A 14,585-nucleotide genomic window follows, 5' to 3' on the forward strand; every position below is an offset into this window, starting at 1 on the left:
GTTCCCTCTTTCCCTCTGTCCACCCTTTGCTTCCGCAAAGCTCTCTCGGAATGCAGACTTGAAGACTTTTCATTACAGGGTGAGTTCTATAGGGTAAAGTGATCTGATTTTTCTCTTGTTTAAGAAGGTAAATTTATATATTATATTAAATAGTTAAACCAAGATAGAGAGCTTTGCAAGCTCTCTCCATCCACCCTTTGCATCCGAAGTCAGAGCATAATGCATGTAGGAATAAGCCCGGCTAGCTCAGTCGGTAGAGCATGAGACTCTTAATCTCAGGGTCGTGGGTTCGAGCCCCACGTTGGGCGAGATATGTAATTTTATGTCTCCTTTATTGAAAAAAATAAAAAAAGAAGGAAGGTGCTTACGTTTGGCCTAGGGAATCATAAAAGTCACCATATATTAGAGCAGATTGTATATTTGAAAAACATAGAAGGTGAAGAAACAGGAGTGTAGTTCTTTGGAAAAGTGTGTCAAGCAATTTAATTGTTGTAAGACGATTGAGGAATTCTTACAAAACATTTTAGTAGAGTGAGATTTTCAAATCTAACCATAAACCAGTGGACACAACCTAGCAGGGGAACATGTTAACAAAATGCTACCTTAGAATATAAGGAATTAAGTCATATTATTTCCATAAGAGCAATGAAGCCATTGTTTAAGAAGGCAACTTTATATGGTTCAGTGGAGCTAAATCTCACCTTCCAACATAAGCAACTAGGGTCTATGATCTCTTTCACCATCAGGCCAGGAGAAATGAAACAATCCAAAAGGGGTAGGTTTTCAATGCTAATCACATGTTACTGGACACAGTCTAACTGAATACAATCTAAATTAAACCCCACTGTCAGACAAGAGCTACTATGGCCCATCATTTCCTTCACCATTTCTAATTGTTTTACGACTCTAGAAATGCAGACTTGGAGACTTCTCGTTATGATCCAAAAAGGGGAGTTTTTCAAATCTTATCACCTGGACAGAAACTAAGGGATTAAAATCAAAACTAGATCTCACTGTGGAACAAGAGCTACTATGGCCCATTATATCCTTCACTGTTTCTGATTGTTTTACGAGTCTAGGAATGCCAACCTGGAGACGTTTCATTACAGGTTGGATTGCTTGAATCTTATAGGGTAAAGTGATATGATTTTTCTCTTGTTTAAGAAGGTAAATTTTATATCATACATTAAGATAAAGAGCTTTGCGAGTTCCCTCTTTCCCTCTGTCCACCCTTTGCTTCCGCAAAGCTCTCTCGGAATGCAGACTTGAAGACTTTTCATTACAGGGTGAATTATACTCTTAATCTCAGGGTCGTGGGTTCGAGCCCCACGTTGGGCGAGATGTGTTAACAAATTGCTACCTTAGAATATAAGGAATTAAGTCATATTATTTCCATAAGAGCAATGAAGCCATTGTTTAAGAAGGCAACTTTAAATGGTTCAGTGGAGCTAAATCTCACCTTCCAACATAAGCAACTAGGGTCTATGATCTCTTTCACCATCAGGCCAGGAGAAATGAAACAATCCAAAAGGGGTAGGTTTTCAATGCTAATCACATGTTACTGGACACAGTCTAACTGAATACAATCTAAATTAAACCCCACTGTCAGACAAGAGCTACTATGGCCCATCATTTCCTTCACCATTTCTAATTGTTTTACGACTCTAGAAATGCAGACTTGGAGACTTCTCGTTATGATCCAAAAAGGGGAGATTTTCAAATCTTATCACCTGGACAGAAACTAAGGGATTAAAATCAAAACTAGATCTCACTGTGGAACAAGAGCTACTATGGCCCATTATATCCTTCACTGTTTCTGATTGTTTTACGAGTCTAGGAATGCCAACCTGGAGACGTTTCATTACAGGGTGGATTGCTTGAATCTTATAGGGTAAAGTGATATGATTTTTCTCTTGTTTAAGAAGGTAAATTTTATATCATACATTAAGATAGAGAGCTTTGCGAGTTCCCCCTTTCCCTCTGTCCACCCTTTGCTTCCACAAAGCTCTCTCGGAATGCAGACTTGAAGACTTTTCATTACAGGGTGAGTTCTATAGGGTAAAGTGATCTGATTTTTCTCTTGTTTAAGAAGGTAAATTTATATATTATATTAAATAGTTAAACCAAGATAGAGAGCTTTGCAAGCTCTCTCCATCCACCCTTTGCATCCGAAGTCAGAGCATAATGCATGTAGGAATCAGCCCGGCTAGCTCAGTCGGTAGAGCATGAGACTCTTAATCTCAGGGTCGTGGGTTCGAGCCCCACGTTGGGCGAGATATGTAATTTTATGTCTCCTTTATTGAAAAAAATAAAAAAAGAAGGAAGGTGCTTACGTTTGGCCTAGGGAATCATAAAAGTCACCATATATTAGAGCAGATTGTATATTTGAAAAACATAGAAGGTGAAGAAACAGGAGTGTAGTTCTTTGGAAAAGTGTGTCAAGCAATTTAATTGTTGTAAGACGATTGAGGAATTCTTACAAAACATTTTAGTAGAGGGACATTTTCAAATCTAACCATAAACCAGTGGACACAACCTAGCAGGGGAACATGTTAACAAAATGCTACCTTAGAATATAAGGAATTAAGTCATATTATTTCCATAAGAGCAATGAAGCCATTGTTTAAGAATGCAACTTTATATGTTTCAGTGGAGCTAAATCTCACCTTCCAACATAAGCAACTAGGGTCTATGATCTCTTTCACCATCAGGCCAGTAGAAATGAAACAATCCAAAAGGGGTAGGTTTTCAATGCTAATCACATGTTACTGGACACAGTCTAACTGAATACAATCTAAATTAAACCCCACTGTCAGACAAGAGCTACTATGGCCCATCATTTCCTTCACCATTTCTAATTGTTTTACGACTCTAGAAATGCAGACTTGGAGACTTCTCGTTATGATCCAAAAAGGGGAGTTTTTCAAATCTTATCACCTGGACAGAAACTAAGGGATTAAAATCAAAACTAGATCTCACTGTGGAACAAGAGCTACTATGGCCCATTATATCCTTCACTGTTTCTGATTGTTTTACGAGTCTAGGAATGCCAACCTGGAGACGTTTCATTACAGGTTGGATTGCTTGAATCTTATAGGGTAAAGTGATATGATTTTTCTCTTGTTTAAGAAGGTAAATTTTATATCATACACTAAGATAGAGAGCTTTGCGAGTTCCCTCTTTCCCTCTGTCCACCATTTGCTTCCGCAAAGCTGTCTCGGAATGCAGACTTGAAGACTTTTCATTACAGGGTGAATTATACTCTTAATCTCAGGGTCGTGGGTTCGAGCCCCACGTTGGGCGAGATGTGTTAACAAATTGCTACCTTAGAATATAAGGAATTAAGTCATATTATTTCCATAAGAGCAATGAAGCCATTGTTTAAGAAGGCAACTTTATATGGTTCAGTGGAGCTAAATCTCACCTTCCAACATAAGCAACTAGGGTCTATGATCTCTTTCACCATCAGGCCAGGAGAAATGAAACAATCCAAAAGGGGTAGGTTTTCAATGCTAATCACATGTTACTGGACACAGTCTAACTGAATACAATCTAAATTAAACCCCACTGTCAGACAAGAGCTACTATGGCCCATCATTTCCTTCACCATTTCTAATTGTTTTACGACTCTAGAAATGCAGACTTGGAGACTTCTCGTTATGATCCAAAAAGGGGAGATTTTCAAATCTTATCACCTGGACAGAAACTAAGGGATTAAAATCAAAACTAGATCTCACTGTGGAACAAGAGCTACTATGGCCCATTATATCCTTCACTGTTTCTGATTGTTTTACGAGTCTAGGAATGCCAACCTGGAGACGTTTCATTACAGGGTGGATTGCTTGAATCTTATACGGTAAAGTGATATGATTTTTCTCTTGTTTAAGAAGGTAAATTTTATATCATACATTAAGATAGAGAGCTTTGCGAGTTCCCTCTTTCCCTCTGTCCACCCTTTGCTTCCGCAAAGCTCTCTCGGAATGCAGACTTGAAGACTTTTCATTACAGGGTGAGTTCTATAGGGTAAAGTGATCTGATTTTTCTCTTGTTTAAGAAGGTAAATTTATATATTATATTAAATAGTTAAACCAAGATAGAGAGCTTTGCAAGCTCTCTCCATTCACCCTTTGCATCCGAAGTCAGAGCATAATGCATGTAGGAATCAGCCTGGCTAGCTCAGTCGGTAGAGCATGAGACTCTTAATCTCAGGGTCGTGGGTTCGAGCCCCACGTTGGGCGAGATATGTAATTTTATGTCTCCTTTATTGAAAAAAATAAAAAAAGAAGGAAGGTGCTTACGTTTGGCCTAGGGAATCATAAAAGTCACCATATATTAGAGCAGATTGTATATTTGAAAAACATAGAAGGTGAAGAAACAGGAGTGTAGTTCTTTGGAAAAGTGTGTCAAGCAATTTAATTGTTGTAAGACGATTGAGGAATTCTTACAAAACATTTTAGTAGAGAGAGATTTTCAAATCTAACCATAAACCAGTGGACACAACCTAGCAGGGGAACATGTTAACAAAATGCTACCTTAGAATATAAGGAATTAAGTCATATTATTTCCATAAGAGCAATGAAGCCATTGTTTAAGAATGCAACTTTATATTGTTCAGTGGAGCTAAATCTCACCTTCCAACATAAGCAACTAGGGTCTATGATCTCTTTCACCATCAGGCCAGGAGAAATGAAACAATCCAAAAGGGGTAGGTTTTCAATGCTAATCACATGTTACTGGACACAGTCTAACTGAATACAATCTAAATTAAACCCCACTGTCAGACAAGAGCTACTATGGCCCATCATTTCCTTCACCATTTCTAATTGTTTTACGACTCTAGAAATGCAGACTTGGAGACTTCTCGTTATGATCCAAAAAGGGGAGTTTTTCAAATCTTATCACCTGGACAGAAACTAAGGGATTAAAATCAAAACTAGATCTCACTGTGGAACAAGAGCTACTATGGCCCATTATATCCTTCACTGTTTCTGATTGTTTTACGAGTCTAGGAATGCCAACCTGGAGACGTTTCATTACAGGTTGGATTGCTTGAATCTTATAGGGTAAAGTGATATGATTTTTCTCTTGTTTAAGAAGGTAAATTTTATATCATACATTAAGATAAAGAGCTTTGCGAGTTCCCTCTTTCCCTCTGTCCACCCTTTGCTTCCGCAAAGCACTCTCGGAATGCAGACTTGAAGACTTTTCATTACAGGGTGAATTATACTCTTAATCTCAGGGTCGTGGGTTCGAGCCCCACGTTGGGCGAGATGTGTTAACAAATTGCTACCTTAGAATATAAGGAATTAAGTCATATTATTTCCATAAGAGCAATGAAGCCATTGTTTAAGAAGGCAACTTTAAATGGTTCAGTGGAGCTAAATCTCACCTTCCAACATAAGCAACTAGGGTCTATGATCTCTTTCACCATCAGGCCAGGAGAAATGAAACAATCCAAAAGGGGTAGGTTTTCAATGCTAATCACATGTTACTGGACACAGTCTAACTGAATACAATCTAAATTAAACCCCACTGTCAGACAAGAGCTACTATGGCCCATCATTTCCTTCACCATTTCTAATTGTTTTACGACTCTAGAAATGCAGACTTGGAGACTTCTCGTTATGATCCAAAAAGGGGAGATTTTCAAATCTTATCACCTGGACAGAAACTAAGGGATTAAAATCAAAACTAGATCTCACTGTGGAACAAGAGCTACTATGGCCCATTATATCCTTCACTGTTTCTGATTGTTTTACGAGTCTAGGAATGCCAACCTGGAGCCGTTTATTACAGGGTGGATTGCTTGAATCTTATAGGGTAAAGTGATATGATTTTTCTCTTGTTTAAGAAGGTAAATTTTATATCATACATTAAGATAGAGAGCTTTGCGAGTTCCCCCTTTCCCTCTGTCCACCCTTTGCTTCCACAAAGCTCTCTCGGAATGCAGACTTGAAGACTTTTCATTACAGGGTGAGTTCTATAGGGTAAAGTGATCTGATTTTTCTCTTGTTTAAGAAGGTAAATTTATATATTATATTAAATAGTTAAACCAAGATAGAGAGCTTTGCAAGCTCTCTCCATCCACCCTTTGCATCCGAAGTCAGAGCATAATGCATGTAGGAATCAGCCCGGCTAGCTCAGTCGGTAGAGCGTGAGACTCTTAATCTCAGGGTCGTGGGTTCGAGCCCCACGTTGGGCGAGATATGTAATTTTATGTCTCCTTTATTGAAAAAAATAAAAAAAGAAGGAAGGTGCTTACGTTTGGCCTAGGGAATCATAAAAGTCACCATATATTAGAGCAGATTGTATATTTGAAAAACATAGAAGGTGAAGAAACAGGAGTGTAGTTCTTTGGAAAAGTGTGTCAAGCAATTTAATTGTTGTAAGACGATTGAGGAATTCTTACAAAACATTTTAGTAGAGGGAGATTTTCAAATCTAACCATAAACCAGTGGACACAACCTAGCAGGGGAACATGTTAACAAAATGCTACCTTAGAATATAAGGAATTAAGTCATATTATTTCCATAAGAGCAATGAAGCCATTGTTTAAGAATGCAACTTTATATGTTTCAGTGGAGCTAAATCTCACCTTCCAACATAAGCAACTAGGGTCTATGATCTCTTTCACCATCAGGCCAGTAGAAATGAAACAATCCAAAAGGGGTAGGTTTTCAATGCTAATCACATGTTACTGGACACAGTCTAACTGAATACAATCTAAATTAAACCCCACTGTCAGACAAGAGCTACTATGGCCCATCATTTCCTTCACCATTTCTAATTGTTTTACGACTCTAGAAATGCAGACTTGGAGACTTCTCGTTATGATCCAAAAAGGGGAGTTTTTCAAATCTTATCACCTGGACAGAAACTAAGGGATTAAAATCAAAACTAGATCTCACTGTGGAACAAGAGCTACTATGGCCCATTATATCCTTCACTGTTTCTGATTGTTTTACGAGTCTAGGAATGCCAACCTGGAGACGTTTCATTACAGGTTGGATTGCTTGAATCTTATAGGGTAAAGTGATATGATTTTTCTCTTGTTTAAGAAGGTAAATTTTATATCATACATTAAGATAGAGAGCTTTGCGAGTTCCCTCTTTCCCTCTGTCCACCCTTTGCTTCCGCAAAGCTCTCTCGGAATGCAGACTTGAAGACTTTTCATTACAGGGTGAATTATACTCTTAATCTCAGGGTCGTGGGTTCGAGCCCCACGTTGGGCGAGATGTGTTAACAAATTGCTACCTTAGAATATAAGGAATTAAGTCATATTATTTCCATAAGAGCAATGAAGCCATTGTTTAAGAAGGCAACTTTATATGGTTCAGTGGAGCTAAATCTCATCTTCCAACATAAGCAACTAGGGTCTATGATCTCTTTCACCATCAGGCCAGGAGAAATGAAACAATCCAAAAGGGGTAGGTTTTCAATGCTAATCACATGTTACTGGACACAGTCTAACTGAATACAATCTAAATTAAACCCCACTGTCAGACAAGAGCTACTATGGCCCATCATTTCCTTCACCATTTCTAATTGTTTTACGACTCTAGAAATGCAGACTTGGAGACTTCTCGTTATGATCCAAAAAGGGGAGATTTTCAAATCTTATCACCTGGACAGAAACTAAGGGATTAAAATCAAAACTAGATCTCACTGTGGAACAAGAGCTACTATGGCCCATTATATCCTTCACTGTTTCTGATTGTTTTACGAGTCTAGGAATGCCAACCTGGAGACGTTTCATTACAGGGTGGATTGCTTGAATCTTATACGGTAAAGTGATATGATTTTTCTCTTGTTTAAGAAGGTAAATTTTATATCATACATTAAGATAGAGAGCTTTGCGAGTTCCCTCTTTCCCTCTGTCCACCCTTTGCTTCCGCAAAGCTCTCTCGGAATGCAGACTTGAAGACTTTTCATTACAGGGTGAGTTCTATAGGGTAAAGTGATCTGATTTTTCTCTTGTTTAAGAAGGTAAATTTATATATTATATTAAATAGTTAAACCAAGATAGAGAGCTTTGCAAGCTCTCTCCATCCACCCTTTGCATCCGAAGTCAGAGCATAATGCATGTAGGAATCAGCCTGGCTAGCTCAGTCGGTAGAGCATGAGACTCTTAATCTCAGGGTCATGGGTTCGAGCCCCACGTTGGGCGAGATATGTAATTTTATGTCTCCTTTATTGAAAAAAATAAAAAAAGAAGGAAGGTGCTTACGTTTGGCCTAGGGAATCATAAAAGTCACCATATATTAGAGCAGATTGTATATTTGAAAAACATAGAAGGTGAAGAAACAGGAGTGTAGTTCTTTGGAAAAGTGTGTCAAGCTATTTAATTGTTGTAAGACGATTGAGGAATTCTTACAAAACATTTTAGTAGAGAGAGATTTTCAAATCTAACCATAAACCAGTGGACACAACCTAGCAGGGGAACATGTTAACAAAATGCTACCTTAGAATATAAGGAATTAAGTCATATTATTTCCATAAGAGCAATGAAGCCATTGTTTAAGAATGCAACTTTATATTGTTCAGTGGAGCTAAATCTCACCTTCCAACATAAGCAACTAGGGTCTATGATCTCTTTCACCATCAGGCCAGGAGAAATGAAACAATCCAAAAGGGGTAGGTTTTCAATGCTAATCACATGTTACTGGACACAGTCTAACTGAATACAATCTAAATTAAACCCCACTGTCAGACAAGAGCTACTATGGCCCATCATTTCCTTCACCATTTCTAATTGTTTTACGACTCTAGAAATGCAGACTTGGAGACTTCTCGTTATGATCCAAAAAGGGGAGATTTTCAAATCTTATCACCTGGACAGAAACTAAGGGATTAAAATCAAAACTAGATCTCACTGTGGAACAAGAGCTACTATGGCCCATTATATCCTTCACTGTTTCTGATTGTTTTACGAGTCTAGGAATGCCAACCTGGAGACGTTTCATTACAGGGTGGATTGCTTGAATCTTATAGGGTAAAGTGATATGATTTTTCTCTTGTTTAAGAAGGTAAATTTTATATCATACATTAAGATAGAGAGCTTTGCGAGTTCCCTCTTTCCCTCTGTCCACCCTTTGCTTCCGCAAAGCTCTCTCGGAATGCAGACTTGAAGACTTTTCATTACAGGGTGAGTTCTATAGGGTAAAGTGATCTGATTTTTCTCTTGTTTAAGAAGGTAAATTTATATATTATATTAAATAGTTAAACCAAGATAGAGAGCTTTGCAAGCTCTCTCCATCCACCCTTTGCATCCGAAGTCAGAGCATAAGGCATGTAGGAATCAGCCCGGCTAGCTCAGTCGGTAGAGCATGAGACTCTTAATCTCAGGGTCGTGGGTTCGAGCCCCACGTTGGGCGAGATATGTAATTTTATGTCTCCTTTATTGAAAAAATAAAAAAAGAAGGAAGGTGCTTACGTTTGGCCTAGGGAATCATAAAAGTCACCATATATTAGAGCAGATTGTATATTTGAAAAACATAGAAGGTGAAGAAACAGGAGTGTAGTTCTTTGGAAAAGTGTGTCAAGCAATTTAATTGTTGTAAGACGATTGAGGAATTCTTACAAAACATTTTAGTAGAGGGAGATTTTCAAATCTAACCATAAACCAGTGGACACAACCTAGCAGGGGAACATGTTAACAAAATGCTACCTTAGAATATAAGGAATTAAGTCATATTATTTCCATAAGAGCAATGAAGCCATTGTTTAAGAATGCAACTTTATATTGTTCAGTGGAGCTAAATCTCACCTTCCAACATAAGCAATTAGGGTCTATGATCTCTTTCACCATCAGGCCAGGAGAAATGAAACAATCCAAAAGGGGTAGGTTTTCAATGCTAATCACATGTTACTGGACACAGTCTAACTGAATACAATCTAAATTAAACCCCACTGTCAGACAAGAGCTACTATGGCCCATCATTTCCTTCACCATTTCTAATTGTTTTACGACTCTAGAAATGCAGACTTGGAGACTTCTCGTTATGATCCAAAAAGGGGAGTTTTTCAAATCTTATCACCTGGACAGAAACTAAGGGATTAAAATCAAAACTAGATCTCACTGTGGAACAAGAGCTACTATGGCCCATTATATCCTTCACTGTTTCTGATTGTTTTACGAGTCTAGGAATGCCAACCTGGAGACGTTTCATTACAGGTTGGATTGCTTGAATCTTATAGGGTAAAGTGATATGATTTTTCTCTTGTTTAAGAAGGTAAATTTTATATCATACATTAAGATAGAGAGCTTTGCGAGTTCCCTCTTTCCCTCTGTCCACCCTTTGCTTCCGCAAAGCTCTCTCGGAATGCAGACTTGAAGACTTTTCATTACAGGGTGAATTATACTCTTAATCTCAGGGTCGTGGGTTCGAGCCCCACGTTGGGCGAGATGTGTTAACAAATTGCTACCTTAGAATATAAGGAATTAAGTCATATTATTTCCATAAGAGCAATGAAGCCATTGTTTAAGAAGGCAACTTTAAATGGTTCAGTGGAGCTAAATCTCACCTTCCAACATAAGCAACTAGGGTCTATGATCTCTTTCACCATCAGGCCAGGAGAAATGAAACAATCCAAAAGGGGTAGGTTTTCAATGCTAATCACATGTTACTGGACACAGTCTAACTGAATACAATCTAAATTAAACCCCACTGTCAGACAAGAGCTACTATGGCCCATCATTTCCTTCACCATTTCTAATTGTTTTACGACTCTAGAAATGCAGACTTGGAGACTTCTCGTTATGATCCAAAAAGGGGAGATTTTCAAATCTTATCACCTGGACAGAAACTAAGGGATTAAAATCAAAACTAGATCTCACTGTGGAACAAGAGCTACTATGGCCCATTATATCCTTCACTGTTTCTGATTGTTTTACGAGTCTAGGAATGCCAACCTGGAGACGTTTCATTACAGGGTGGATTGCTTGAATCTTATAGGGTAAAGTGATATGATTTTTCTCTTGTTTAAGAAGGTAAATTTTATATCATACATTAAGATAGAGAGCTTTGCGAGTTCCCTCTTTCCCTCTGTCCACCCTTTGCTTCCGCAAAGCTCTCTCGGAATGCAGACTTGAAGACTTTTCATTACAGGGTGAGTTCTATAGGGTAAAGTGATCTGATTTTTCTCTTGTTTAAGAAGGTAAATTTATATATTATATTAAATAGTTAAACCAAGATAGAGAGCTTTGCAAGCTCTCTCCATCCACCCTTTGCATCCGAAGTCAGAGCATAATGCATGTAGGAATCAGCCCGGCTAGCTCAGTCGGTAGAGCATGAGACTCTTAATCTCAGGGTCGTGGGTTCGAGCCCCACGTTGGGCGAGATATGTAATTTTATGTCTCCTTTATTGAAAAAAATAAAAAAAGAAGGAAGGTGCTTACGTTTGGCCTAGGGAATCATAAAAGTCACCATATATTAGAGCAGATTGTATATTTGAAAAACATAGAAGGTGAAGAAACAGGAGTGTAGTTCTTTGGAAAAGTGTGTCAAGCAATTTAATTGTTGTAAGACGATTGAGGAATTCTTACAAAGCATTTTAGTAGAGGGAGATTTTCAAATCTAACCATAAACCAGTGGACACAACCTAGCAGGGGAACATGTTAACAAAATGCTACCTTAGAATATAAGGAATTAAGTCATATTATTTCCATAAGAGCAATGAAGCCATTGTTTAAGAAGGCAACTTTATATGGTTCAGTGGAGCTAAATCTCACCTTCCAACATAAGCAACTAGGGTCTATGTTCTCTTTCACCATCAGGCCAGGAGAAATGAAACAATCCAAAAGGGGTAGGTTTTCAATGCTAATCACATGTTACTGGACACAGTCTAACTGAATACAATCTAAATTAAACCCCACTGTCAGACAAGAGCTACTATGGCCCATCATTTCCTTCACCATTTCTAATTGTTTTACGACTCTAGAAATGCAGACTTGGAGACTTCTCGTTATGATCCAAAAAGGGGAGATTTTCAAATCTTATCACCTGGACAGAAACTAAGGGATTAAAATCAAAACTAGATCTCACTGTGGAACAAGAACTACTATGGCCCATTATATCCTTCACTGTTTCTGATTGTTTTACGAGTCTAGGAATGCCAACCTGGAGACGTTTCATTACAGGGTGGATTGCTTGAATCTTATACGGTAAAGTGATATGATTTTTCTCTTGTTTAAGAAGGTAAATTTTATATCATACATTAAGATAGAGAGCTTTGCGAGTTCCCTCTTTCCCTCTGTCCACCCTTTGCTTCCGCAAAGCTCTCTCGGAATGCAGACTTGAAGACTTTTCATTACAGGGTGAGTTCTATAGGGTAAAGTGATCTGATTTTTCTCTTGTTTAAGAAGGTAAATTTATATATTATATTAAATAGTTAAACCAAGATAGAGAGCTTTGCAAGCTCTCTCCATCCACCCTTTGCATCCGAAGTCAGAGCATAATGCATGTAGGAATCAGCCTGGCTAGCTCAGTCGGTAGAGCATGAGACTCTTAATCTCAGGGTCATGGGTTCGAGCCCCACGTTGGGCGAGATATGTAATTTTATGTCTCCTTTATTGAAAAAAATAAAAAAAGAAGGAAGGTGCTTACGTTTGGCCTAGGGAATCATAAAAGTCACCATATATTAGAGCAGATTGTATATTTGAAAAACATAGAAGGTGAAGAAACAGGAGTGTAGTTCTTTGGAAAAGTGTGTCAAGCTATTTAATTGTTGTAAGACGATTGAGGAATTCTTACAAAACATTTTAGTAGAGAGAGATTTTCAAATCTAACCATAAACCAGTGGACACAACCTAGCAGGGGAACATGTTAACAAAATGCTACCTTAGAATATAAGGAATTAAGTCATATTATTTCCATAAGAGCAATGAAGCCATTGTTTAAGAATGCAACTTTATATTGTTCAGTGGAGCTAAATCTCACCTTCCAACATAAGCAACTAGGGTCTATGATCTCTTTCACCATCAGGCCAGGAGAAATGAAACAATCCAAAAGGGGTAGGTTTTCAATGCTAATCACATGTTACTGGACACAGTCTAACTGAATACAATCTAAATTAAACCCCACTGTCAGACAAGAGCTACTATGGCCCATCATTTCCTTCACCATTTCTAATTGTTTTACGACTCTAGAAATGCAGACTTGGAGACTTCTCGTTATGATCCAAAAAGGGGAGATTTTCAAATCTTATCACCTGGACAGAAACTAAGGGATTAAAATCAAAACTAGATCTCACTGTGGAACAAGAGCTACTATGGCCCATTATATCCTTCACTGTTTCTGATTGTTTTACGAGTCTAGGAATGCCAACCTGGAGACGTTTCATTACAGGGTGGATTGCTTGAATCTTATAGGGTAAAGTGATATGATTTTTCTCTTGTTTAAGAAGGTAAATTTTATATCATACATTAAGATAGAGAGCTTTGCGAGTTCCCTCTTTCCCTCTGTCCACCCTTTGCTTCCGCAAAGCTCTCTCGGAATGCAGACTTGAAGACTTTTCATTACAGGGTGAGTTCTATAGGGTAAAGTGATCTGATTTTTCTCTTGTTTAAGAAGGTAAATTTATATATTATATTAAATAGTTAAACCAAGATAGAGAGCTTTGCAAGCTCTCTCCATCCACCCTTTGCATCCGAAGTCAGAGCATAAGGCATGTAGGAATCAGCCCGGCTAGCTCAGTCGGTAGAGCATGAGACTCTTAATCTCAGGGTCGTGGGTTCGAGCCCCACGTTGGGCGAGATATGTAATTTTATGTCTCCTTTATTGAAAAAATAAAAAAAGAAGGAAGGTGCTTACGTTTGGCCTAGGGAATCATAAAAGTCACCATATATTAGAGCAGATTGTATATTTGAAAAACATAGAAGGTGAAGAAACAGGAGTGTAGTTCTTTGGAAAAGTGTGTCAAGCAATTTAATTGTTGTAAGACGATTGAGGAATTCTTACAAAACATTTTAGTAGAGGGAGATTTTCAAATCTAACCATAAACCAGTGGACACAACCTAGCAGGGGAACATGTTAACAAAATGCTACCTTAGAATATAAGGAATTAAGTCATATTATTTCCATAAGAGCAATGAAGCCATTGTTTAAGAATGCAACTTTATATTGTTCAGTGGAGCTAAATCTCACCTTCCAACATAAGCAATTAGGGTCTATGATCTCTTTCACCATCAGGCCAGGAGAAATGAAACAATCCAAAAGGGGTAGGTTTTCAATGCTAATCACATGTTACTGGACACAGTCTAACTGAATACAATCTAAATTAAACCCCACTGTCAGACAAGAGCTACTATGGCCCATCATTTCCTTCACCATTTCTAATTGTTTTACGACTCTAGAAATGCAGACTTGGAGACTTCTCGTTATGATCCAAAAAGGGGAGTTTTTCAAATCTTATCACCTGGACAGAAACTAAGGGATTAAAATCAAAACTAGATCTCACTGTGGAACAAGAGCTACTATGGCCCATTATATCCTTCACTGTTTCTGATTGTTTTACGAGTCTAGGAATGCCAACCTGGAGACGTTTCATTACAGGTTGGATTGCTTGAATCTTATAGGGTAAAGTGA

The 14,585-nt window shown here is 38.1% G+C and overlaps 7 non-coding genes across 7 annotated transcripts; all 7 read left to right on the forward strand.

Moving 5' to 3' along the window:
• Positions 1 to 235: 235 nt before the first annotated feature.
• TRNAK-CUU (transfer RNA lysine (anticodon CUU)) lies at positions 236 to 308 on the forward strand. The gene has a single exon. It is a non-coding gene; the product is annotated as a tRNA-Lys (tRNA).
• A 1,892-nt stretch (positions 309 to 2,200) lies between these two features.
• TRNAK-CUU (transfer RNA lysine (anticodon CUU)) lies at positions 2,201 to 2,273 on the forward strand. The gene has a single exon. It is a non-coding gene; the product is annotated as a tRNA-Lys (tRNA).
• Positions 2,274 to 4,165: 1,892 nt separating this feature from the next.
• Positions 4,166 to 4,238, forward strand: TRNAK-CUU (transfer RNA lysine (anticodon CUU)). The gene has a single exon. It is a non-coding gene; the product is annotated as a tRNA-Lys (tRNA).
• Positions 4,239 to 6,129: 1,891 nt separating this feature from the next.
• Positions 6,130 to 6,202, forward strand: TRNAK-CUU (transfer RNA lysine (anticodon CUU)). The gene has a single exon. It is a non-coding gene; the product is annotated as a tRNA-Lys (tRNA).
• A 3,099-nt stretch (positions 6,203 to 9,301) lies between these two features.
• Positions 9,302 to 9,374, forward strand: TRNAK-CUU (transfer RNA lysine (anticodon CUU)). The gene has a single exon. It is a non-coding gene; the product is annotated as a tRNA-Lys (tRNA).
• A 1,891-nt stretch (positions 9,375 to 11,265) lies between these two features.
• On the forward strand, positions 11,266 to 11,338 carry TRNAK-CUU (transfer RNA lysine (anticodon CUU)). Its single transcript has one exon. It is a non-coding gene; the product is annotated as a tRNA-Lys (tRNA).
• A 2,341-nt stretch (positions 11,339 to 13,679) lies between these two features.
• TRNAK-CUU (transfer RNA lysine (anticodon CUU)) lies at positions 13,680 to 13,752 on the forward strand. Its single transcript has one exon. It is a non-coding gene; the product is annotated as a tRNA-Lys (tRNA).
• The last annotated feature ends 833 nt before the right edge of the window (positions 13,753 to 14,585 follow it).

Source organism: Pelobates fuscus, chromosome 2 (assembly GCF_036172605.1).
Source record: "Pelobates fuscus isolate aPelFus1 chromosome 2, aPelFus1.pri, whole genome shotgun sequence".
Classification (NCBI taxonomy): Eukaryota; Metazoa; Chordata; class Amphibia; order Anura; family Pelobatidae; genus Pelobates; species Pelobates fuscus.